The sequence below is a fragment of the Lissotriton helveticus genome, chromosome 10 (assembly GCF_964261635.1).
Source record: "Lissotriton helveticus chromosome 10, aLisHel1.1, whole genome shotgun sequence".
NCBI lineage: Eukaryota > Metazoa > Chordata > Amphibia > Caudata > Salamandridae > Lissotriton > Lissotriton helveticus.
In genome coordinates this window covers 283,669,108-283,693,964 of record NC_136071.1, presented here as the reverse complement: position 1 = coordinate 283,693,964, position 24,857 = coordinate 283,669,108, and positions in this window count along the sequence as shown.

The window sequence follows — 24,857 nt, the reverse complement described above, 5'->3', positions numbered from 1 at the left end:
AGGCCCCCGAGGGACGGTGTCATGTCGCGGACTCGGAGGGGGCGCTTGGCTCCGGCCCCCTCCCCAAGTCGTGTTGCCCTGGTGTGGCCTGAGATCGCCCCCGACATAGGTGGCCGGCTCCCGGGGTCAAGCGGAACTTTTTTCCTTTTGGTGACTCTTCCATTCTTCACCTTGTCCCACAATCCGTTTCACCTAAAGACACGCTGTAGTGGGGCACCCCTTTTCCGTTTCATTTGCCATTCAGCCCGCTTTTGCTACACTGTGCCTCTTCCGCTATTCAGCTGTTTACCGCCCGCTCTTTCGACTACAGCGTCTCGCTCACCATGTACTTGAGTTGCTCCCGCTCTTGCGGTGCAGCGATAGGCGGCTGCCACAGGACTCTCAAAATGGCGGCCATCTCTTCAGATTTGGGCGTGGTCCACTAAAATGGGCCTGCGACACCTTGGAACTCGGACGCTTGTCTGCTAGAGCTTGGGCTCCATTCTCGAAAGCGTCCCCTCATCCTTGAAGATTCTACAAAAGTCTTGGGGGCCCCCGACTCCCGCAGGCTTCTGGTGGGGAGCGCCTAGCATGATTGCTCGTGGAATGGCCACGACGGAGCTACGAAATGGTGGTGCTCTCATGCTAACGCCAGCTTCAGTCTGAAACATCCAGAAACACTGTAGACTACCAATTCGATCAGTTCCGGTAGCGCTCCAACGTGACCCGGTAGAGAAGAACTTGCCCTCCCCTCTTTGACTGATGGTTCTTGTTGCCTGTCCCTTCTGTTGTCATTTAACAGAACTATTTAGCCTGCTGAAAGGGGTTGTGTGCCGTCCGCTGGTTGGTGGAGACATTTTGACTATATTCTGGACCTGCGTTGTCGCGTAATGCGTCATATGACGTGCCGCGTTAGAAAGTTTAATAAATTATTAAACACAATAAACAATCCTTAAAAAATAAAAAAAATAAAAAAATAATCAACAAAACCAACAATCAATTAACAACAGTATTTGAAAAGTCTATCATTCATTTTTCATTGCAGTACGCTGCCCAGAAAGCTTCCCGGTTCCCGGACCGGGCGCTACCCACGCAAAAAAACAAAAAAAAAATTTTTTTTTTTTTTGCCCCGCGGGGCCGTTTTAAAGCCTCCACATTAAACCTAGGGGGTCAGGGAGGATCTACTATGCCCCCTTATGGTTATTTGCCCCTTTGTTTTGGCCTCCTCTTGTCTCTCGATCCTACCGAGAGACAAGATGGCGGCCGCTACGGACTTTTTGGAATGTTGACAGACGCCAGAGAACCAATCAGCTTCGCTTCACAAAGCTCCGTTGCGCGAAAAGTACGCGTCCTGGAGCGCTGCCCAGAGCGCGCTTACAGATATATATCTTTTTTTAAACGTTAATTTCTCAAAATCCACTGGAGCACATATATTGAGACCTACAAAAGGCACATCGGGCTACCAGTCCCTACAATTTTGCCAAGTTTCGTGCAAATCCATTCAGCCGTTCGGGCTAAAAGTGAGGCCAACCGCCCTATGGAAATTAACATGGGAAAAACGCGTTTTGGGACCCCCCTTTTTTCTCGGCCCCCCCTTGACGAACCCCCCCAAAATTTTCAGGGGCTGCTCAGAAACAACATGTGCCATTTTCCTGAAAATTTCAGCCAATTCCGTCCACAAACGCCAAAGTTATTAGACATAGAATTTTCAAAAATCCCATAGAGAAAAAATCCTAACTATATATACCTACTGGCGACCGCCAGTAGGTAATATATATATATATATATATATTCACTGAAAAAACCATAGGTTTTACACCAGTTATTGTTAGCTGGAAATTTTACTCGCATAAAACCAATGAAATTCTCACGTTATAGTTAGTTGGATTCACTATAACTTGCGCGTGCAATGCACTGCTGATGACGTCACATATTACATCACTCATGACATGGTCAGTGACATCACTCATGACATCACTGATGACACTATCCAGTGAATGTGTGTCTTTCTGAAAAATAAATATGTGTTATATTTGTATATGTAAAAGTTTATGGAAGAATAAATGTTTAAATAAGTGTTTACATGGATGGGTTTTTAAAAAAAAATTGATTAGTTAACTGGCTTATTAAGTGTATCTTAGTGAATACATATATTAGTGAGTAATGTTTAAATATTTAAATATATGTATTAGTGTTTCACTTTGTGTATAAGTGGCTGCATGGGTTGCTGAGTAGCTACATGTGTACGTATATGAGTTATTAGATGTTTTTCTTAGTATCAGTATAAGTGTTTGTATGGTTTGGTGGGGGTATTACTTAGCACATAGATGCATGAATGACTGACTCTCTCTTTGTATGTGTTTTGAAGACAGCATATGTGCAGGACTGTATGGGTGGATGAGTGTGTATATGTGTGTGTTAGTGAGTGAATGACTGTCTCACTAGTGTCTTTATCAGTAACTACATATGTTTTAATCTAGTATATGTGAATATTGATGTATATAAGTGAGTATATGTGAGAGTGAGGAATTGTAAGAGTTCCGGTTTAAATTAGTATGTGTTTCTATAAGTGATTGTTTAAGAGAGTAAGTATGTGTAAGTTTCCTTAGAAGTAAAGTGGTAGTGTGTGTATAGCTGTATATGCAAATAAATGGATGTTCAATAGTTTATTTGCATGTGTGAGTATGTGTGTGAATAACTTTTGAATGACTGTCGGTGTGTAACAGGATGTATAGGTGTATTACTACATATGATGAGTGAGTATAAGTATGAGTGACTATATAGAACTGTTGGTGAATGAGTGGATGTGTATATAGATGGTGGAATTATTGAATTGGTTGTTGTAAGTTGTATGGGTATCTCCATTTTTTTGAAAATTTTAGTTTCTATTTTTGAATATGTGTTTCAAGGGTTACATTACAGTGAAAAGAGGTCTGTCACTCTGTCACAAGGATGGTGTCATCAGTGATGTCATGAGTGATGTCACTGACCATGTCATGAGTGATGTAATATGTGACGTCATCAGCAGTGCATTGCACGCGCAAGTTATAGTGAGTCCAACTAACTATAACGTGGGAATTTCATTGGTTTTATGCGAGTAAAATTTCCAGCTAACTATAACTGGTGTAAAACTTATGTTTTTTTCAGTGAATTTAATAGGTTTTTTAAATGCTAATTCCTAACTATAACTGGTGTGAAACCTATGGTTTTTTCAGTGAATTTCAATGGTTTTTTAATAGCAAATCTTTATAGGTATAGAAAGTGAAAAATGTAAAAAAATAATTTGATATTGCATAAATATGTAAAAAAATTTTTTATTTATTTTTTTTATTTTTAACCCGGGGGCGCTTCCGGGGCGCGTACCGGTGAACGCACGGGTAAGCGCAATATTACGGCGCGCCCTGGGGCGCGTACCGGGGAGCGTCCCGGGAGCGCTATTGCCACGAACGAAAACAACATCGTGACGTATCGCGTACACGCATGATGCGTCATATGACGCACAGCGTAATCGCAACCGAAAGCACGCGATCGCATACGATCGCGAAACGTCCTGACGCGCTTATGCTACGCACCCACGGGCGCACCCCGGAGCGCGACTACGGGCGCGCACTGGGGCACGTAGCGTAAGCGCGTTGGGTCATGTGACTTGAAAATAACACTTTCTATTGGTGCAGAACAGTTTTGGTTTCTAAATGAGTAATGCCTGGGTCTTGTGACCAGCCTGGGTCTTGTGACCTGAAAATAACACTTTCTATTGGTGCAGAACAGTTTTGGTTTCCAAATGAGTAAAGCCTTGGTCTTGTGACCTGAAAATAACACTTCTGATTGGTTCAGCACAGTTTTTTTTCCAAATGATAAAAAAAAAACACCTTTCTTCCTTACTCTGACTTTGTCCTTTGACTGAGGAAGACCTGTTTCATCTACAGAGACAATTCTTTTCTACTTTGAAATGGCTACTGTAGCAGCAACAGCTGGAACATCTGTACCACCACCACCACCACCACCACCAAGAGGACCACCACAACAATATATTGGTGGTGAAGAAGAGGAGGAGGAGGAAGATGAAGATGAGGAGGGGAGCAGATGGCTGCCTGAAGAAAATAACCCATACAAGCCAAAAGAACACATTGTATGGGAATTATTTTCACTTCCAGAGGGGAAGAAAAAAGTTAATGCGGCCAAGGTAACATGTCGAATCTGTGGTGCAGAACTCTCAAGGGGCAATCCAGAAAAAAAATATTCTTTTGGTAATCATACCATGATTCGGCATATGACCCGGAAACATCCTGCTAACTATTCTCGTGCAGAGATCAGGGAACTGGCCAGTCACCTCCCCCAGTGCTCAAGGACCAGCTCCAAAAGAAAGGAACCCAGTCAATCAGGACCAGAAACATTAGAGATGATGCCTTGTATCCAGGAACGATTTGGTGATTTTAAAGTCACTTGCACTGGATGTGGCAAGCTTATATCCTATGGGGAAAAGAGTATGAAGCTCATTGTCCTTGCTGGTGACAATCATGATTGCCCCAAAAAAAGAAGTCATTTTTTCAGTTTTTTGTTTTTTGCTCCAGTTGAGCCATTTTCAATTCCCTTTCTCTTTGTTTCTTCCCATAAAAAATACAAAAAAAATATAAAACTGTTTTGAAAAGCCAAAAAAAGTACAAAATGTTCAAAAAACAATAAAAAAATATAAAACAATAAAAAGAAGAAAAAAAACAGTTCTTTTTAGAACTACCTTTCATATATAAAATTAAACCTATATTTTTATTGAATCTCTGTCAATTTTTTTTTCTTAGGGTACGCGTACCGGGGCGCGCCCCCCCAAAAATAGAAAACAAAATTAATGAAGGAGTTAGCATGAGGGAAGAACACAAAGAGAGTAATGTTAAGAGAAAGAGAGCTACAGGATGAACACATAGTGATTGTTTATTACATAGTAAACAATAGAGAAGGTGAAATTGGGTGAAAGTGAGAAAAGTAAAATGACTAAAGGAGCGAAAGAAAGGAAGAGAGAGGAAGAACACTAAAGTAGAGATAGTGGGAGAATGTGACTGGCTGTTGAAAAAAAAAGAAAGGACAGTAAAAAATGGGGAATGAAGGGTAGTGACGGAACCGGGATAAATGAAGAACGATGAGGGAAAGTGAGAAAAGACCAGGTAGTATAAGTAAAGAGGGGTGAAAGAGGGGGAAAAATTGAATTAGGATAAGACATGGGAGTGAGAAAGAGAAAGGACAAAGAGAGTAAAGGAAACAGTACCTGAATGAGCTTGAGTGAAGCAGCAAAGAAAGATAAGTAATGCAGTGTGTGTGACTTATAGGGAGTCAGTGGGTGTAGGTCGGGGTGTGGGTGTGTAAGGTGTGTCTGTGGGTGTGGCTGTGTGGGGTGTTTCGGGGTGGGTGGAGGTGAGGGTGTGTGAAATATGTGTGAGGAGTGTATGAGTGTGGGGTGTATATGTGTTCGATGTATGTGTGTGTATGGAATGTGTGTGTGTGTTTGAGGTGTGTGTGTGGGAAGATTTGTTCTATGTATGAGGTATGGGTGTGGTGTGTGTGTGTGGGGTGTATGTTAGAGGTGTGTGTATGTGTTGGGAGGAGGATGAGGTGTATGTGTAGGTTTAAGGTAAATAATTAAGAAAAAGAGAATGAGTGAAGAAGCAAAGGAAGGGAACAGAGGGTAAGTGAAGTAAAGAATGGGGATTGAAAGAAGTTGAATATGAGAGGGAAAATAGGGAAAGGGGAGTAAACATGTAGAATAAGAATAAGTAAAGGAAGCACAGTAAAGACACAGGAGTGAGGTTGATTGAGAAAATGTTAGTGAGCTCAAAGCAAAGGGTGATGACAAACTACATTTTTTTAGTTATACTTACCATATAATAAATGTAACTTTAAATAATTTTTTTACTACACTTTGTATCTGTGAAAGAGAGAAGAAAAAATAAGTTATAATTAGTAAAATGTGTATTTTAAATTAAAATATACAAATGAACAGGTTAAAAATCATAACAGTGTATTTAGAAATAAAGTAAGAGTGAAGAACACAGAAAGGGAAATAAAGTAAGGTAGAAGGACAAAAAGAGAGAAAAAGAAATAGAAGGAGAGAAAATTACTAAGAGAAAGGCATATAGATTCACTGACAGAGAGGAAGAGAAGAACAGAGAAATGAACTGAAGGTAAGAAAGATACTAAAACAATGTGAGTTAGCAAAACTAAATCAGGAAATAGTAGTATGTAAAAAGATAATGACTGAGACGGAAGCAAGGGAGAGTGGGTGATTTATAGCGATAGAGTGCAATAATACTGCTGAGTGAGTAAAGAGGAATTACTAAAAAAGTAAAGGAGGAAAACACGGAAAAGAGAAGTAAAGCAGAGAGACTGAAAGCTGAAAAGTTATGCAAGGGAGAGAGGGGATGCAGACAGTTGAAATGAGAATGAAGGGTTGTCAAAGAAGTAGAGTAAAGGAACGGGGGTTACAGAGAGTGAGAGAAAGACATTATAAGTGAGTAAAAAGAGCTGAAAGAGGATGGAAAAAGGAAAGTGAGTGTCAGGGAATGGGAATACAATTTAATTTACACAATCTAAAGTATAGAATAACTTCTACAACATGTTACATAGTTTATTTTTGCTGTTCTCAGAATATATTGAATTTCACTTAAAACAGTGAGTTCAAATTACTCATCATATCACAGCGGGAAAAAAAAACCACAATCTAAAAGATTGTGTTTTAAAAAAAACCTTAGATACTGACAAATGACAAATGTACGCTAATCTTTGATTGACTTACTTTTCCTTGAGGTCAAATAGTATATCATGGAGGTCCTTTTCTTGTTGCAAAGTACTTTGCTGTTCACTTAAAAATCCATTTAATCGACTTTCTAAAAGAAAAGCTCCAAGAACAGCTGGAATATTTTCAATATTTTCATATACTCCTTTTTTTCAGTCATGACACTTTACTCATTCCTGCACCTTTCCATTTGGCCAAATAGTGTCAGATGTATGAGTATATTTTGAAATTAATTCTCAGACACTCTGAAATGACCTTTTTCCCGACGTTCTGAAAGAAAGCACTACAACATTTTCACAATATTTAAGTATTTCGAAAACCATCTCTGACTCACTCATGTTCATCATTTTGTATAATACTAATATCAATTACTATGATATCCACTTACAGTACCTATATGACAAGTCAATTTTTTATATTGCCTGGATCACTTTTACTCAGAATATATTTTTAAACAGCAAAATAACCTTTATTAACTACTCACGTCTTCATAGGCCAATTACTTTTACCTACATTTTGGCTGTAAAAACACTAGGTATGAATTTATAAAGCCAAAAGGCAAACGTTGTTTGAAAGTCAAATGAGTGTCGTTACATTGGGTCCAACCTTTAGAAGTTTTTAAATAGCATGTGTAATGCCCTGATGTTTTAGAAGGACCGTCATGAAAAATAATAGCTACAGTTGTAAAGGTTCTTCCTGATATCGATAACTGAGAAGCCACGACATTTTTAATAGAAGTTGTCAATTTAGTTCCATCAGGTCTACATCGTTGGAACATTAAAATGACATAGTGACCATAATTTTGTAGAAATAATGTGGACAGCATTGCAGACTTACATTGGGTACACACCATATTGTGATCCACTGCTTTAACTAGATTATTAAAAGGCACTGATTTGCAGTCTGGAAAAGTCAAATATATAAATCTTTCAGAGTCTATTCTAGTAGTACTTGATGAAGCACAGTTATCACAGTCATGTTGCCATTGATAAGAAAGGTTAAAAAGATTTTTTATATCTACTCCTTCATCTTGCAATACATCAAACATATACATTAAAAATTCCTGACAATCCTGCTGAATATTCTGTGAAAATTGATTTTGACCTGAACATATGTCTAGAAGATTTCTAATTTCTGAAACACTTTCTATTTTTGCTCTATCACTACTACATTTCTCTAACACAAAATTCAATAAACAGCACAATGTTTGTTCCCGATTTTCGACAATCTATTTTTGTAAATTTTGAAGAAAAAAACAACATTAACTACTACATTAGCATAGCAGTTGACACCAGAACTGTTTTCAAACTGAAATCCAACAACATCTTCAACAGAATCCTTTTTCTTTCTCTTTACAATTACACTTTTATCTACTTTTTGCCTTTTTGCTGATAACTCACTGCAATTACTCTCATTTCTTCTTTTTCGGCCTACCACACGTCTTTCAATCAGAGGATATTGAGGCAAATGTGGAGCATACTCTCTTCTTAACCTATTGTATTCTTTAACACAATCTAGATCTGCACAAATCTTTGTTTCATCACACTCAATCAAGTACAATCCTGATAAAGTTCTGACTCGTGATAATGCCACATATGCCATACCCTCTTTAAACACAGAACTTCCAATGTTCACCAAAGCGCTATCTACACTTAAACCTTGAGACTTATGAATTGTCACCGCATATGCCAAACAAATAGGAAACTGTTTTCGGCGAACATATAAGTCTTTCCCGAGCAAAAATCTAGCTGAACAACGACAAATTTGTTCTATTTCATCAATGCCATCAAATTTAATTTTTAAAATTTCAATTCCATCTCTATTTTTGTAATTCACAAAACCAACAACATGACCCATTGCTCCATTTACCAGACCTCTTTCAACATTTAAATTCCTACTCAAAATGATACGACAATTTAAACACACATTCAGAGTCTTTTCAAAACCAGCAGTTTTAGATATAGTCTTCTCTAATGAATCCAATTTTGATTTCAAATTTTCAGACAAAATAATTGTTGCTCCCATATGCTCTATTTTATCTGTAGCTTCCAGTTTCACTATCTCTTCATTTTCTAACTGTAGCATTTTGTTGTTGAACATGGAACATTCTTTCAGAGTTGGCATCAAACATATGCCAGATTTCTTCTCGTTAATTTTCTTAAAAATATTCTCTGGAAGAATGTTTTCATTTGGGTACAAATTTGAAATTAATCGTCCATGTAAAGCTTCTTTCCCTTGCTGACTTACTTTTCCGATTCTTACATCTTGTAAAATATTTTTATAATCTTCATCCTTTGCCTGCGGCATATTTTCAAGCAGTTCTGCATATTTGAAGTTTAACCATATATTAACGTTTCCAATCCTTCCTTAGCACTTCCTGGTATCTTCATGCGTGAGCATTTTGAACACAGGTTGTCCTTTCACTGGAGTCAACTGCAGAAGATCTCCAAAAACAATATTATGTTTTCCTCCAAATAAGACATCATAGTCTGTTCTAAGAATTTCCTGCATTCTCAAATGCACAAAAGCCAGCATTATATTTGACACCATGCTTACTTCATCAATGATAAGAAGTTTAATTTTCTTCAGGACTCTCGAAACTTTGGAACACGCATCTCCAGATAGCTTGTGATACTCCAATTTGTTATCATGCTCCACTGGCAGCATCAGTAAACGATGTAAAGTAATCCCTTTAATGTTATGTGCAGCCATCCCAGTTGGAGCGGTAACAACACAAGACCGCGGTGATTCAGTCCTTTTCTGCAGATAAGTTGCCATTGCTTTAATCAGAAAACTTTTTCCAGTTCCCGCTTCTCCACTCACGTACAGTTGGACAGGCTTAAATGATGTACATGAGCACTCTTTTTTCTCATGACTGAATCCATGTTCAATCTGTTCTGTGACTTCGTCATATATCTGTTTCTGCTCAAGGTGTAGTTGTTTCACCAAATCTTCTAAGTTAACTTCATCATCTTGAGCTTGTTCCATAGCTCTTTCCACCTCATCCATGGCAGTGGCAGCTTCATTTTGGATAATTGGTCCTCCAAGTGGATCCTGACTCAATGAAGCAGAACTCTGACTGTCTTGAGAACTGTCTCTAGCAATCTCTGCAGCAATTGTGGCTTCTTGCTCTATTTCTTTGTTCAACATTTGCAGATAATTTGGAAAAACAGGACATTCTATGGTATCCTTGGTTGCATTAAAAGAATCTTCGTAACAGAGAAAATCTCTAAGTAGTTCCTCTTCTGTACGCCATGGCTTAAAAAGTTGCAAAAGAGCTAAATAGTAAAATTCCCCTTTCTCTGGATTTTCGCAACTCAATTTTCGATGATTAATCAAATGGCCTTTTTTCTGTCTCACTAGACACCCTTCACACCCAATGATAGCATATATTCCATTGTTAATATCTTCTCTGATGGTTCTCTTATAAATATAGTTTTGCAGAACTTCATACAAACAACTGTTCTCAAGATGACTACTTCTATTTGGATAGTATGTATCCAACATGTTGGTCTTCAAAATATCTGTACTTTCTGGTTCTTTCTCCGTCAAATACTCTATTTCTTGTACAGATTTCAAAACTCGATTTTGTGTTGCAGCAAGACCTAGACTCACCCAAATGATGGTTCTAGATTTGGCATAGAGACTTGCTGATGACAATCGATCAGAACATTCATATGCTCCAATTTCTCGATGCGACAACTTCTTCAGACTGTAACTGTATAATTTCTTGCTTAGACTCTTTTCATGTGAAATGTCCTCCCGCATTTCCTTCAGTTCTGTCTTTTCTTTTTTTGTGATGTAAGACGTCACATATCGAGCCACAGCAATAGAGTTGTCAGCAACGAATTGAATATCCATGTTAGCATTCCACATGGACAAAATCACTGGGTAGTAGTCATTGATGTACTTGGACTCTTCGTTTCTTTTTAAACTGTATGTATTTTTTGGTGATTTCCTCATAACACTATGTCGCAGAGAAGACATCAAATTATTTACTCTTCCTATAGAAATCACTGGTCGTGGAAAGCCGAAACGACATTTTGTGTAGAACTTGTCCTTGTTTCTGAATTTTCGACGACAGTACTTTCCACAACGATGGGATTGAAAGCGTAAAACTTGTTGCCTTAAACTGTTTTCTTCGGTCGTTTTCGGAACAGCACATGTTGAATACTCTTCAATGAAGCTCATCACTGTCTCATCCGAATCTGTTCCAAATTTGGGTGCATCTTTAATCCATAACAACATATGTATGTGAGGAGCACCTCTCGCTTGATACTCCTTTCTCCAAAAGAAATCCAAAACCTCTCCAAGGGGAGGATTTTTTTTGTTGGTAATAAAAGACATCATAGCTTCAAATCTATGATTGAAATATCTGCATACATTCACTGGATCCAAAGAACACAGTTCTCCAGGTGTTTTGAATTCTATATTTTGTATATTTGAATTTGCCTCTCGTAGAAATTGAAGTAAGTTTCCCATGCATACTCAGCACAGCTAAGAGTGAGGAACCATGTAGGAGTTCCTAAGTTTCTTAGCATACATTTCAATTCCCCATGACGACGGTACCAATACTCGTTTGTACCACGCTGACATGCCATGAGATTGATTAGATGAGATTCCAAAATATTATCTTGCAGATTCACTTTCTCCATAAAGTCCCTCGCCGAAACATTTTGCAGATGTGCTCCACTTTTCAGTATATGGTTTACTGCATAAGAAAACCCAGACAAGTCACTTTCATACAGTAAATGAAACAAATAGGGAATGCATTGACGAAACCTTGGATCTTCAGCATATAATCTTACAGTTTGATATTCAGATGCAGGAATTTGAAGTGGTCGATCGTCATATCGTCCACCTCGACCTGTTGGAAATAGCTGTGGAAAACAACGAGCTTCCAAACTTTCTTCCCATACACTAATGGGACTTCCTTTTGCTGCTTTCATTTGAAACAATTCAATTGCATTCCCCATTACTTCTTTGGAATGCAAAGGATGAACAGTATAATGTTCATATATTTCTTCACTTCTAGACACATCAACTTTTTCAATTTGGCCGCCTGAACAATCACTATCTTCATCTGCAGCTGTTTCCTCTGCTGCAACAGATACATCTTTGTAATACTCATTGTTTTTGACTAAACACAATGTTGCCTTTTTGACTTTCCTAACATCCACTAAATCTTGCCAGATTTTCTTACTCTTTGTCGAAACCCCATTAACTAGAATAACTAAAGGTTCCTCTTCTACTTTTTCTATACCAATTGTATCAATATTTTTTTGAAATCTAGAGGCAAATAAACAACTCTTCCCTTTAATCCTCTTTGCAAATCTGTAGGAGGCAATTTCCCTATCTTAGGCTCCATGCGAACAATTGCCTGAAAAGGGTGGACACATTGAATCAAAATAGACTCATATGTATTTAAATCCATCAATTCAGGGGGAATGTCTACCAACTCCAGATTATTATGAACAGCTCAAGCAGGCATTCTGTTTTGATTTAATTTATCATAACAATATTTACAAATACGCTGATCAGAACTCAAATCAAAACAATTCTCCACCCACAAATAAGTTGCAAAATCCTTCCACTCATAATTATTCATCTTTTCACTTTTTACGTATAAATCAACTAATCTAGTTTGATGCTTATAATGACTTCGTCGACAAAACACACAAGTAAAATTCGGCCTTTCACTTGATTTCACCTTAAACCTGGTAATTTCCTGCTCAAACTTTTCTGTACTTGAAATCTCTACATTGTCTTCCACATTACCTTGAATTGCTGTGTCAATTTCTACACTATCCTCTTTTTTATCAAAATAACAAATCTCAATTTCTTCACAAATCTTCTTCACATCTAATTCAGTTCCATGCAAAAGAGCACTGTTTAATTGTTTAAGCTTAAGTGCTGGACTTTTTGCATAATACAACATTCTCACTAATTTCCTCATTTTGGTATGATGAACTGCTAACATCCTAAAACGATGAAAAACACTCTGACAGACTTTTCTGGAAAGACAAGCCAGTGAATGGCCTTGCAAACCTGTCTTTTCTCTCACTCTGCAAGTATCTAAGTCTTGCAACAACTTCACTTTCTGCTTTAGACTTTTCTTACTATATGTACGTAAGAAATTACAAAACAAATCAATTGATTCCTGTCGCACACTACAAATACGACTACACTTCCAAGTGTACACTGGACCCTTAGTACGTCTCCCTAAAACTTCATCAGTTAACACCTCTTCTGGTTCTCTAGGCACAAGTTTCTCTTTTTCAATCGGACAACCGTCTTTCACTTCATACGCTCGACCACTGGTGTCAACTGCATGCACTAAATCATTCTCCTAGAAGTAACTCTCCTCATTAAAAAATGGCTCACAACTTGAACTGTGCATCCATTCTCCAGAAAAAACTTTACAAAAATTAGTACGATTATTTACTCTTTTCCATCTACTGTTTGATTTGAAAACATCAATTGTCTTGTTAAGTGTCCTAATTCTATTGATTATTAAAATAAATAATTTTTTCTTAACTTCAAAAGCCTGATCAACAATCTTCTCTACACTTTTCTTTTTCTTATAAAAAGCAGCTCTCTGTTTACCTTTCCTAATGTTTTTTAACAAATTTAAAACCACCCTTTTCCGAAACATTCGTTTACGAATGTCTCTAAACTGATTCTGCCTTCTATTCCTATACATATTATTCTCTCCTGCTCCAGTTGTAGGATTCTTTGAGGTTCTCTCCTTCCTTTTCAAATTTAGTCTCTCATTCTCTTTTTCTACATGCTGTCCATCATTTTTTTTTAAAGTACATATGTTCCATATAAAAGACTTAGTTGTCTTACCAGGAGCTTGGTTCCTGTTTTTTGAAGTATTTGTTGTGGAAGAGTGCTGTAATTCCGTTGCTGTTTTTGATTTTTCTCGGTTACGTTGTTTTCTTGTCCTTTCCCTTGTGGGCATGTTTGCTTACTCTTGAAATTTTGATTTCAATCTGTGTTAAAGAAGAACATAGCACATTATAGACCACTATTACCAAACAACAAAGCACTGACAAAAAGGAAACGATCTATTCAGGGTTACAGATCAGGTGAGGATTCTCCAGGGGTGCACAAAAGGTGAGGCCTGTATTGAAGAGTATAGTGGAAGACAGCTCTGTCCACAGGTACAAAGAAGATGAGACCTGTGTCTAAGTCCACTGCACTCTTACACACAGGCTTCACCACCTATGCTTCCTGGGAAAGCCCTCTCTCCCACTACAGTGTTGATCATAAACCTCACCTCCTCTGTCCCTCTGGACATGTCTCACCTCATCTGCACAATCTACTTCCTAATCTCAGGTAACACAGATGACATAATTGATCCTCATTTATAAAGCCATGCGTCAGTTTTGCGCTACTGAAGCGTCACTTTTTGTGACGCATTGGCGTCATAAAACATGTGCCTTGTTGCACCATATTTAAAAAGTGACGCATGTAGGTAGATGCGTCATTTTTAAAACCTTTTGCACTACATTATACCTCTGTCAAGTGTAATGTACAGAAAGGGGTCATTTCTCTGCAAAAAGCCTCGTAATAATGACACAGTGAAATCTATGAAATTTCACTGCCTCACTTTTAGGACACTGTTATGTCAAAATCTTGCACCTGCCTCACAGCAGGGATAAGACTGACGCAAACGCTTTCACATGGGGCTTTCCCCATGTGATACGATTCTCACACCTAAGCAGGAGTGCAGATGAGATGAAGACTGTCCAGGGGAGCACAAAAGGTGAGGCTTGTGTTCAAGAGTGCAGTGGAGAGGACTAAACTGGAGTAGTGTGCAAGAAAAAGATGAGCCACATTTATAAAGCCATGCGTCAGTTTTGTGCTACTGAAGCGTCAATTTTTGTGACGCATTGGCAGCATAAAACATGTGCCTTGTTGCACCATATTTAAAAAGTGACGCATGTAGTTAGATGCGTCATTTTTTAAACCTCTGCACCACATTATACCTCTGTCAAGTGTAATGTACACAGAGGGGTCATTTCTCTGCAAAAAGCCTCGTAATAGTGACGCAGTGAAATCTATGAGATTTCACTGCGTCACTTTTAGGACACTGTTACATCAAAATCTTGCACCTGCCTCACAGCAGGGATAAGACTGAGGCAAACGCTTTCACATGGAGCTTCACAATTTTACAAAATACAATTCCTCTATGCAAACAAACTCAATATGCTTCCTACACTAAGTTAACACAGGTAACATCATTGTAAAGAGTAAAATTGACACCTGTGTCTAAGAGTGCAGTCGGGGATAGGCTTCATGAAGCCTAGTCCACTGCACTCTTAGACACAAGCCTCACCACCTACCCTCCCCAGGAAAGCAAGACATGTACCTTTTAGGGCCATATTTAACACCTTGGCTGCTAAGGCAATTCCCGCTGGGCGCTGAGCATCCTGAACACCCATTGTTCATGAAAAGGTCAGCTTGTCATAAGCACAGCTCCAGTGTACTGCATGACGAGCTGGCCTTGTCATTAGCATGGAAGTGATTAAAAAGTGACGCATGTAGGTAGATGCGTCACTTTTTAAACCTCTACGCCACATTTTACTCAAAAATGTAAAAGCCATTCATTTTCCCCAAAATCGTTTTTGACATCACATTTAGGAAACACAGCACAGATCCGATGTACAAGCATCTGCCTCACAGCAGGGATAAGACTGAGGCAAACGCTTTTACATGGAGCTTTCCCTATGTGATAGGATTCTGACACCTAAGCAGGAGTGCAGATCAGATGAAGACTGTCCAGGGGAGCACAAAAGGTGAGGCTTGTGTTCAAGAGTGCAGTGGAGAGTACTAAACTGCAGTAGTGTGCAAGAAAAAGATGAGCCTCATTTATAAAGCCATGCGTCAGTTTTGCGCTACTGATGCGTCAATTTTTGTGACGCATTGGCAGCATAAAACATGTGCCTTGTTGCACCATATTTAAAAAGTGACGCATGTAGTTAGATGCGTCATTTTTTAAACCTCTGCACCACATTATACCTCTGTCAAGTGTAATGTACACAGAGGGGTCATTTCTCCGCAAAAAGCCTCATAATAATGACGCAGTAAAATTTATGAGATTTCACTGCGTCAGTTTTAGGACACTGTTACATCAAAATCTTGCACCTGCCTCATAGCAGGGATAAGACTGAGGCAAACGCTTTCACATGGAACTTCACAATTTTACAAAATACAATTCCTCTAAGCAAACAAACTCAATATGCTTCCTACACTGAGTTAACACAGGTAACATCATTGTAAAGAGCCAAATTGACACCTGTGTCTAAGAGTGCAGTCGGGGATAGGCTTCATGAAGCCTAGTCCACCGCACTCTTAGACACAAGCCTCACCACCTACGCTCCCCAGGAAAGCCCAAACGTGTACCTTTTTGGGCTATATTTAAAAAGTGATGCATGTAGGTAGATGCGTCCCTTTTTAAACCTCTACGCCACATTATACTCAAAAATGTAAAAGCCATTCATTTTCCCCAAAATTGTTTTTCACATCACATTTAAGAAACACAGCACAGATGCTATGTACAAGCATCTGCTTCACAGCAGGGATAAGACTGAGGCAAACGCTTTTACATGGAGCTTTCCCCATGTGATAGGATTCTGACACCTAAGCAGGAGTGCAGATCAGATGAAGACTGTCCAGCAGAGCACAAAAGGTGAAGCTTGTGTTCAAGAGTGCAGTGGAGAGGACTAAACTGGAGTAGTGTGTAAGAAAAAGATGAGCCTCATTTATAAAGCCATGCGTCAGTTTTGCGCTACTGATGCGTCAATTTTGGTGACGCATTGACAGCATAAAACATGTGCCTTGTTGCACCATATTTAAAAAGTGACGCATGTAGTTAGATGCGTCATTTTTTAAACCTCTGCACCACAATATACCTCTGTCAAGTGTAATGTACACAGAGGGGTCATTTCTCCGCAAAAAGCCCCGTAATATTGACGCAGTAAAATCTATGAGATTTCACTGCGTCACTTTTAGGACACTGTTACATCAAAATCTTGCACCTGCCTCACAGCAGGGATAAGACTGAGGCAAACGCTTTCACATGGAGCTTCACAATTTTACAAAATACAATTCCTCTATGCAAACAAACTCAATATGCTTCCTACACTGAGTTAACACAGGTAACATCATTGTAGAGAGTCAAATTGACACCTGTGTCTAAGAGTGCAGTCGGGCAAAGGCTTCATGAAGCCTAGTCCACTGCACTCTTAGACACAAGCCTCACCACCTACGCTCCCCAGGAAAGCCCAAACATGTACCTTTTTGGGGCATATTTAAAAAGTGACGGATGTAGGTAGATGCGTCACTTTTTAAACCTCTACGCCACATTATACTCAAAAATGTAAAAGCCCTCTCCTATCTCCTGCATGTCCTTCGTTTCTGGCCTGGGCTGGTGGCCATAGGGGTGACACTATTGATTGATGGGCTGGTCTGAGGTGTGGGGTGGTCTGGGTCGTGACTGGTCCCACAGGGGATGGGCGTGATGTTTATAGTAGCTCTGTCCCGCTGCGCTTAAGCGGTGGGCCACATGTGAGTAATGGGGTTCGGGGTGCTGACCTATGGGCGGCCCATTCCTCCCATGTTCGAGGGGGGCCCAAAGGGGAGGTACTGTTAGTTGGGGGGTGTGGGGGGATCCATTGGCCTGGGGGACCTTGGGCGCTCTGTTTTGGGCCCGGGGCTCTTTATGCCGCGACAGGTACTTCACTGTTTCATGAGGTATAGGGGTGGGGGAGGGGGGATAGGCGGGGGTTTGATAGTTGAGGATGTTGGGTGGGTGTTCGGGTGGGGGGGGGTGCAGGGTGGTTGGATGGGGGTGCACGTGATTTTTGCTGCTGTGGTTTTTGTATTACTGGGTGCTTGGGCTGGGTCCGGGGATTTCCAGATGCTCTCCCACCGAGACTATGGGTGATTCTTCAGGGGCGGTGCCTGTTAATGGCTCCATGAGGATTCTTAGCTGGAATGTCAGGGGCATGCTGGACAAGATTAAAAGGGGGGCGGTGCTGCGCTGGGGTAAGAGGGACTCGGCAGATGTCATGTTACTGCAAGAAACACATATGTTAGGAACGAAGGTGCTGAGTCTACAACGTTTTGGTTATACCCAGGTGTTCCATGCAGGTTTTACCAGGGGGTCGAGAGGGGCGGCTGTCCTCATTCATCGACGCTTATCTTATGTTCACGAGCGCCATTGGCTTGATCCCCAGGGCCGGTTTGTGTTTGTCAAGGGCATGATTGGTGTGGAACCTGTGGTGTTCGGCAGTGTGTATGCTCCCCCTCCCCTGCAGTGGTCTCTAGCGGAGCGCCTGTTTGAATTGTGGGCCGATATTCCGGACTGCCTGGCTGTCATAGGGGGTGACTGGAATGATGTGATGGATGTGAATCTAGACAGGCAGAGACTGCAAGTGGCCGCGGGGGCGCCTGCCCCTACTCGTCTGAGAGCTATGAGTGATGGGCTCGGTTGGGTGGATGCATGGCGACATCTGCATGCCAGGGCGCGTGAGTACACGTTTGTGTCGGCGGTGCATGGCTCCTTTTCCCGTTTAGACTGTGTGTTTGTATCCGGGGCCTTCCTCGATAGGGTGCAGCAGGCCGTGATCCAGCCCCGTGGATTGTCGGATCATTCCCCGGTCGCAGTGCGGATTGCACTATGTAAACCCCGTCAGCCGTTCCGTTGGCGGATGTCTTCGTGGCATCTCCAACGGGCGGAATATACGACCCACTTGCGCGGTGCGATAGCCCGATATTGGCGGGAGAATTTGACCGACGGCATGGACAGTGTGACGGTCTGGGAGGCCATGAAACCCACGCTACGGGGCGTAGACATCGCCTGGTGTGCTGCCGCCCGTCGGGGGCGTCAAGAGGCCACTGTGGCGGCTGCGGCTGCGGTGAGAACTTTGGAGGGGCAGTGTGGTGACAATGCAGGGGACGTGGCGCTTCGGCTACTTCTCCAGGCGCAGCGTTCCTATGCTTCGATCCTGCTGGACGAGGCTCGTCAGGCCTGGCTGGCCACGCGCAGTAGGGTGTATCAGTGGGGTGACAAATCGTGCTCTATGCTTCACCGCCTGTGTCAGCGAACTCTACAGCCGATCTCTCTGCCGGGCCTTACGGATAGGGAGGGGATTGCTATGACGGACCCTGCTGCGCTTGCGGCGAGTTTTGCCGACTATTATAGGGTACAATACGCTTCGCGTGAGTGTCTCCCACCGGAGGCGATCGACAAATTCATAGCTGACCTACCCCCCCGGGCATTATCGGATGAGGCCAGGACAGCCCTTGACCTTCCCCTGTCGGCGGAGGAACTGGGCGATGCGCTGGGACAGCTTAACACAGGCAAGGCGCCGGGACCGAGTGGCTTCCCTAGCGAATTTTACAAGACATTTCATTTGCAGCTGGGACCGCACTATCGGAAGGCTTTGGAGGCGGCGCGAGAGGGTGGTTGCTTGCCGGTCGACTGGCGTCAGGCTGAAATAGTGGTGTTCCTGAAACCGGGTAGGCCCCCTGACAGGCACGAGTCGTATCGCCCGATTTCTCTTATTAATTTTGAGGCCAAATTATTGGCTAAGGCGTTGGCAAATCGCCTTCTCCCATATGTGACGGATCTGGTCCACCCGGATCAGGCGGGATTTATGCCGGGCAGGGCGACAAGACACAACATCAGACGGGCGCAGGTGGCGGTTAGTGCGATGGGGGCGACTGGGGAGCGGGCGGCGCTCTTACTGGCGGACATCGACAGGGCGTTTGATTCTGTCAGTTGGACATACCTCTTTGCTCTGTTGCCGCGCCTCAACTTAGGCCCAGTTTTTATCTCGTACGTCCGACTGCTGTACACCGGCATCACAGCCTCGGTGCGTGTCTCGGGCGCCATTTCGGAGAAATTCCCGATTGCTAGGGGGACCCGGCAGGGGTGCCCCCTGTCCCCGTATCTCTTTGCGCTAGCCATGGAGCCGCTGGCGGCCTGGGTGCGCATTGATGCACAGCTTCGTGGCTTTGTATGGGGTGCGAGCCTCACGGACAGAATCGCACTGTATGCGGATGATGTTCTTTTCTTTTTGACAGACCTGGATCGTTCAGGACCGCGTATATTGGAGATAATGCGTGTGTTCGGGGAAGTCTCGGGACTATACCTTAACCCACGCAAATCGACCCTCTGGTTGTTGGGGGGCCGGCGCGAGGTGTCTCCTTGGGCATTGGATCTGCAGGTGGCGGTTGGTGGCCTGAAGTATCTCGGAGTCTTCCTGTCGGAGTCTGCCGCTGTTGCCTGGGAGCGTAATGTACAACCGGTGTGGGACAGGGTTCAATCCGACGTTAAGACGTGGTCACGCATGCCTCTGAACATCTATGGCAGATCTGCCATTTTTAAGATGGTGGCCCTCCCTAGACTACTCTACCAACTACAGAACCATCCGTACAGAGTAGACCCGCAGTGGTTCCGGCGTGTGAACTCCCTATTAGGCCGGTTTTTGTGGGCTGGGGGTGCCTCTAGGGTGGCACTGCGGACCTGCTTTTTGTCCACGTACTGTGGAGGCCTCGCGACGTCAGACGTATTGTCCTCCTATCAAGCCTCTCATTTGCTGGTCTTGAATGAGTGGTGGTACGGGGGCCGCGACGACCCGGCGTATGCCCTGGAACATTCTCTGATGGGAGGTGCCACGCTCCATACCCTCTTGTATTCTGCGGGGCGGCGGAAGTTGCTGCCGCATGCGACACAAGTGGTCTTCCTGATTTGGAGGCAGGCACTACGTCGAATGGGTTGGTGGGGACGGCTGACGGCCGAAACTCCGCTGTGGCACAACGGGCGACTCCCGGCGCTGGCTTCTTTGCAAGGGTTTGGTGGCTGGGACTCCATAGGGATCTCGTCGCTTGGTCACGTACTTACCGGGACTACCTTTAAGTCCTTTGAAGTGCTCAGCGGTGAGTTTGCGATGCCCAAGACCCAGTTTTTTAAGTACCTACAGCTTCGTCATGCGCTGGCGCCGAGCCTAGTGGAGCTGGACCAGCTTCCAGACTTCAGCCCCGTTGAAGCTAAGCTGTTCATGGGAGACCTAGGGGATAAAAAAGTCTCGAAAATCTACCAATCGTTGGTCACTCACTGCTCCTCATCCCTGGTGTCGTTGAAGGCCGCTTGGGAGATGGATGTTGGACCGCTGGATGAGGATGACTGGAGAGAGGCGCTGGAATCCCCCCGGGGTGCGGCTATTGCAGTACGGTTGAGATTCATACAATTTAAATACCTACATCGGGCCTATTACACCAGGGAGAGACTGTGGAGGGCGGGCCTTATTGCTTCCCCAGATTGCCTGCGCTGTGGGGCAGAGAGGGGCACATTAGTGCATACTGTGTGGTCATGTGTGGGCCTGGTCCGGTTCTGGGGTGGGGTGTGGGACTGCCTGTCGGAAGTGCTGGGGTGGGAGCTACCTCGTACACCTAGGTTGGGTCTTCTTCATATCCTGGATCAAGTGGGTGGTAACGTCTATAAGCGCCATCTCCTGCTGTTGGGCCTTGTTGTGGCCAAGAGAGACCTGGCGAGGGCCTGGAAGAGTGACCGTGCCCCCCCACTTGGCGCCTGGAAGGCGGGCTTGGACTTCCTCATGGGGCTGGAACAGCCGGTGTTTGAGGCCAGGGGCTGCCCTAGGAAACATTACAAGATCTGGAAGCGGTGGGCGGACTACAGAGACCTGATATTAGATCCTCCCATTGTACCGGATGATGGTCTGTCTGATGATTGAAGCCTCGGGGCCCGGATAGCTCCAAGACACTTAGTGTGTTTTCTCTTGTCTTCTGCAGCTAATTGTGATCACGTGCATCGGGTTAGGGTGGGATAAGGGGTGGGTAGTTGGTACTGTTGGGATTGTGGGGGGGATACGGGGGCGGGTGGGGGTTAATCGAAAGTTTGAGCCATACGTATTTTCTACTGTACTTTGCATATTGTCGTGTTCCCCTGCTCTTGGGGTGCTGTACACTTGATCTGCTTGAACTTTTAATAAATACGGTTTTGAAAAAAAAAAAAATGTAAAAGCCATTCATTTTCCCCAAAATCGTTTTTCACATCACATTTAGGAAACACAGCACAGATCCTATGTACAAGCATCTGCCTCACAGCAGGGATAAGACTGAGGCAAACGCTTTTACATGGAGCTTTCCCCATGTGATAGGATTCTGACACCTAAGCCGGAGTGCAGATCAGATGAACACTGTCCAGGGGAGCACAAAAGGTGAGGCTTGTGTTCAAGAGTGCAGTGGAGAGGACTAAACTGGAGTGGTGTGCAAGAAAAAGATGAGCCTCATTTATAAAGCCATGCGTCAGTTTTGCGCTACTGATGCGTCAATTTTTGTGACGCATTGGCAGCATAAAACATGTGCCTTGTTGCACCATATTTAAAAAGTGACGCATGTAGGTAGATGCGTCACTTTTTAAACCTCTGCACCACATTATACTGAAAAATGTAAAAGCCATTCATTTTCCCCAAAATCGTTTTTGACATCACATTTAGTAAACACAGCACAGTTCCTATGTACAAGCATTCCATGTCATTACTAAAACCTCACTATTTTACAAAATACAATTCCTCTATGCAAACAAACTCAATATGCTTCCTACACTGAGTTAACACAGGTAACATCATTGTAAAGAGTCAAATTTATTTCTTTAAACATGCACACATTCTTTATTCCTTTTAAAAAATGTAAAAGCCATTCATTTTTCCCAAAATCGTTTTTGACATCACATTTAAAAAACACAGCATAGGTCCTATGTACAAGCTTTCCATGTCACTACTAAAACTTCACAATTTTACAAAATACAATTCCTCTATGCAGTAAAAACTTTTTACCAAGCATTATTAAAAACCATGACACAAAGCAACATTAAAAAAACACAATTTGCCTCCAAATCTTCTACATAGAGTATACAAGTCTCTATGTATATTAAATGAATCATAACTCACCTTTACAAATGCTTTAGGAGATTCAGAACAGTGTCAGATACACACACCAATATTTCTTTAGCAGAGCAAAAGGTATGTTCTCCAGGCACTGCAAACCTTAATGGCACAGAAAACCTCTAATTGTACACACATATTGTTCATGGTAACCAATCAAAACTGTTCCCTCTGTATTTTCAAACCAACACCCTTCCCCCCCTCAGCCCTTTCTACCTATTACCACAGCAACTCCCTCCTCACTGAGCTCTCAGGTCTAAAAGTTTATTCTACAATGTTGCAAATCACCTCAGCAAGGATGTTTGACCTGCAAATACACCAGCTTATCTGGTGCAATGTTTCTTTAAATGACTTTTTTTTAACCATTCAAATTACTTCTTACACATAACACAACCATGCACCCTAACTTTCAGTTTTCAACTATCTCAATCTACCAATCATTGCTTGTGATTCAAGAGCACTGAAAGTCTACAGTTTTTTTTTTGCAAACTCCTATTGTTCCAACTGCCATTTCTTTCCCACATTTCATCTGACTGCACCAGAATCTCCTCTCACCATGTATTCTGTCTGGATTATTGGACATAGCTATATCCACTGAATGAATGAATGAATGAATGAATGAATGAATGAATGAATGAAATGTATCTTGTCCTGCGCACACTTTGCCCGATGGGCGTCAAGGCGCCTACTTCAAATAAAACAGCTCGCCAAATCAGACAGCATTCTCTCATTGGTAGGCTCTAATAAAGGACCAGGTTTTAAGAGCCTTTTTAAACAGATCAATTGAGGGAAGGGTTTTAATCTCAATTGGAAGGGAGTTCCAGAGCTGAGGAGCGGCTACAGAAAAAGCTCTCATTCCCCATCTGACCAGCCTGGTACGGGGCACTACAAGTTGAAATAGGCCGGCCGATCGAAGGCATCTTGTTGGAACATAGCGGGTAAGCAAAGTACCCAGTGCATCATCGGGGCCAGGCGTGAGTGCTCTATATGTCAGACATAGGATCTTAAAAGAAATTCTATACTGGACAGGAAGCCAGTGAAGGTCTCTCCTAGCAGTCGTGGCCGATGATGCCATAGGAAGGGCCAAAACAAAGCGCGCTGCAGCATTCTGCACAATTTGCAGTCGATGAATAAGGCCCTTGTTGAGCTCCGCATACAAAGAATTGCAGTAATCGATCCTGGAGCCAACAAGAGCGACTGCGATCTGTTTACGCGCCTGAAGGGAGAGATAATTACGAATTCTATTAAGGATCCTGTGAACACCCCAGCACGTGGCCACGTTCCTGTTCACCTGGAGCATCATGGAAAGTGAGGTGTCGAAGATAACACCCACATTTCTGGCAGATTGGGAGGGAGTGGGGCAGGTGCCAAGAGATGAAGGCCACCACTCACTCGACCAAACATCTTGGTCTTTCCCAAAGATCAGAACCTCTGTCTTATCGCCATTTAGCTTTAGGGAGTTGATGATCATCCAGTCTGCCACATGCTGTATGCATGATCTAAAGCTAACGGCAGATGTACTGACAGAGGAGTGAGCCAGCGATACCATGATTTGGGTGTCGTCTGCGTAAGACACCACCTCCATCCCCTGCGATCTTACTAGTCTAGCAAGGGGGGCCACATAGATATTAAACAGGGTCGGACTCAAGGCCGACCCCTGTGGCACCCCACATTGCAATGACTTGGCAGGGGAGAGGAAATTTCCAAGCATTACTCTCTGTTCTCTACCATGGAGAAAGGAGTTAAGAAGGCTCAGAGCCGGCCCAGTGACCCCTGCCTCCCTAAGCCGAGATGTTAGAATGGCGGGAGACAGGGTATCAAAAGCGGCAGTGAGATCCAATAGGACAAGAACTGTGGTTTGGCCGCTGTCTGCTTTGCGGCGAATGTTGTCTACCACAACAGTGAGAGCGGATTCAGTACTATGATGTTTTCTGAAACCGTGCTGCGTGTTATCAAGGTACTCACTAGTCTCAAGAAAGGTAGAAAGATGGGTATTGAGGTGAGCTTCTAGTATTTTTGCCGGGGAAGGAAGCAATGAAATGGGCCTAAAATTTTTAAGAAGACCAGGATCCAGAGACGTTTTTTTAAGGAGAGGCTTTACAATAGCCTTCTTCCAC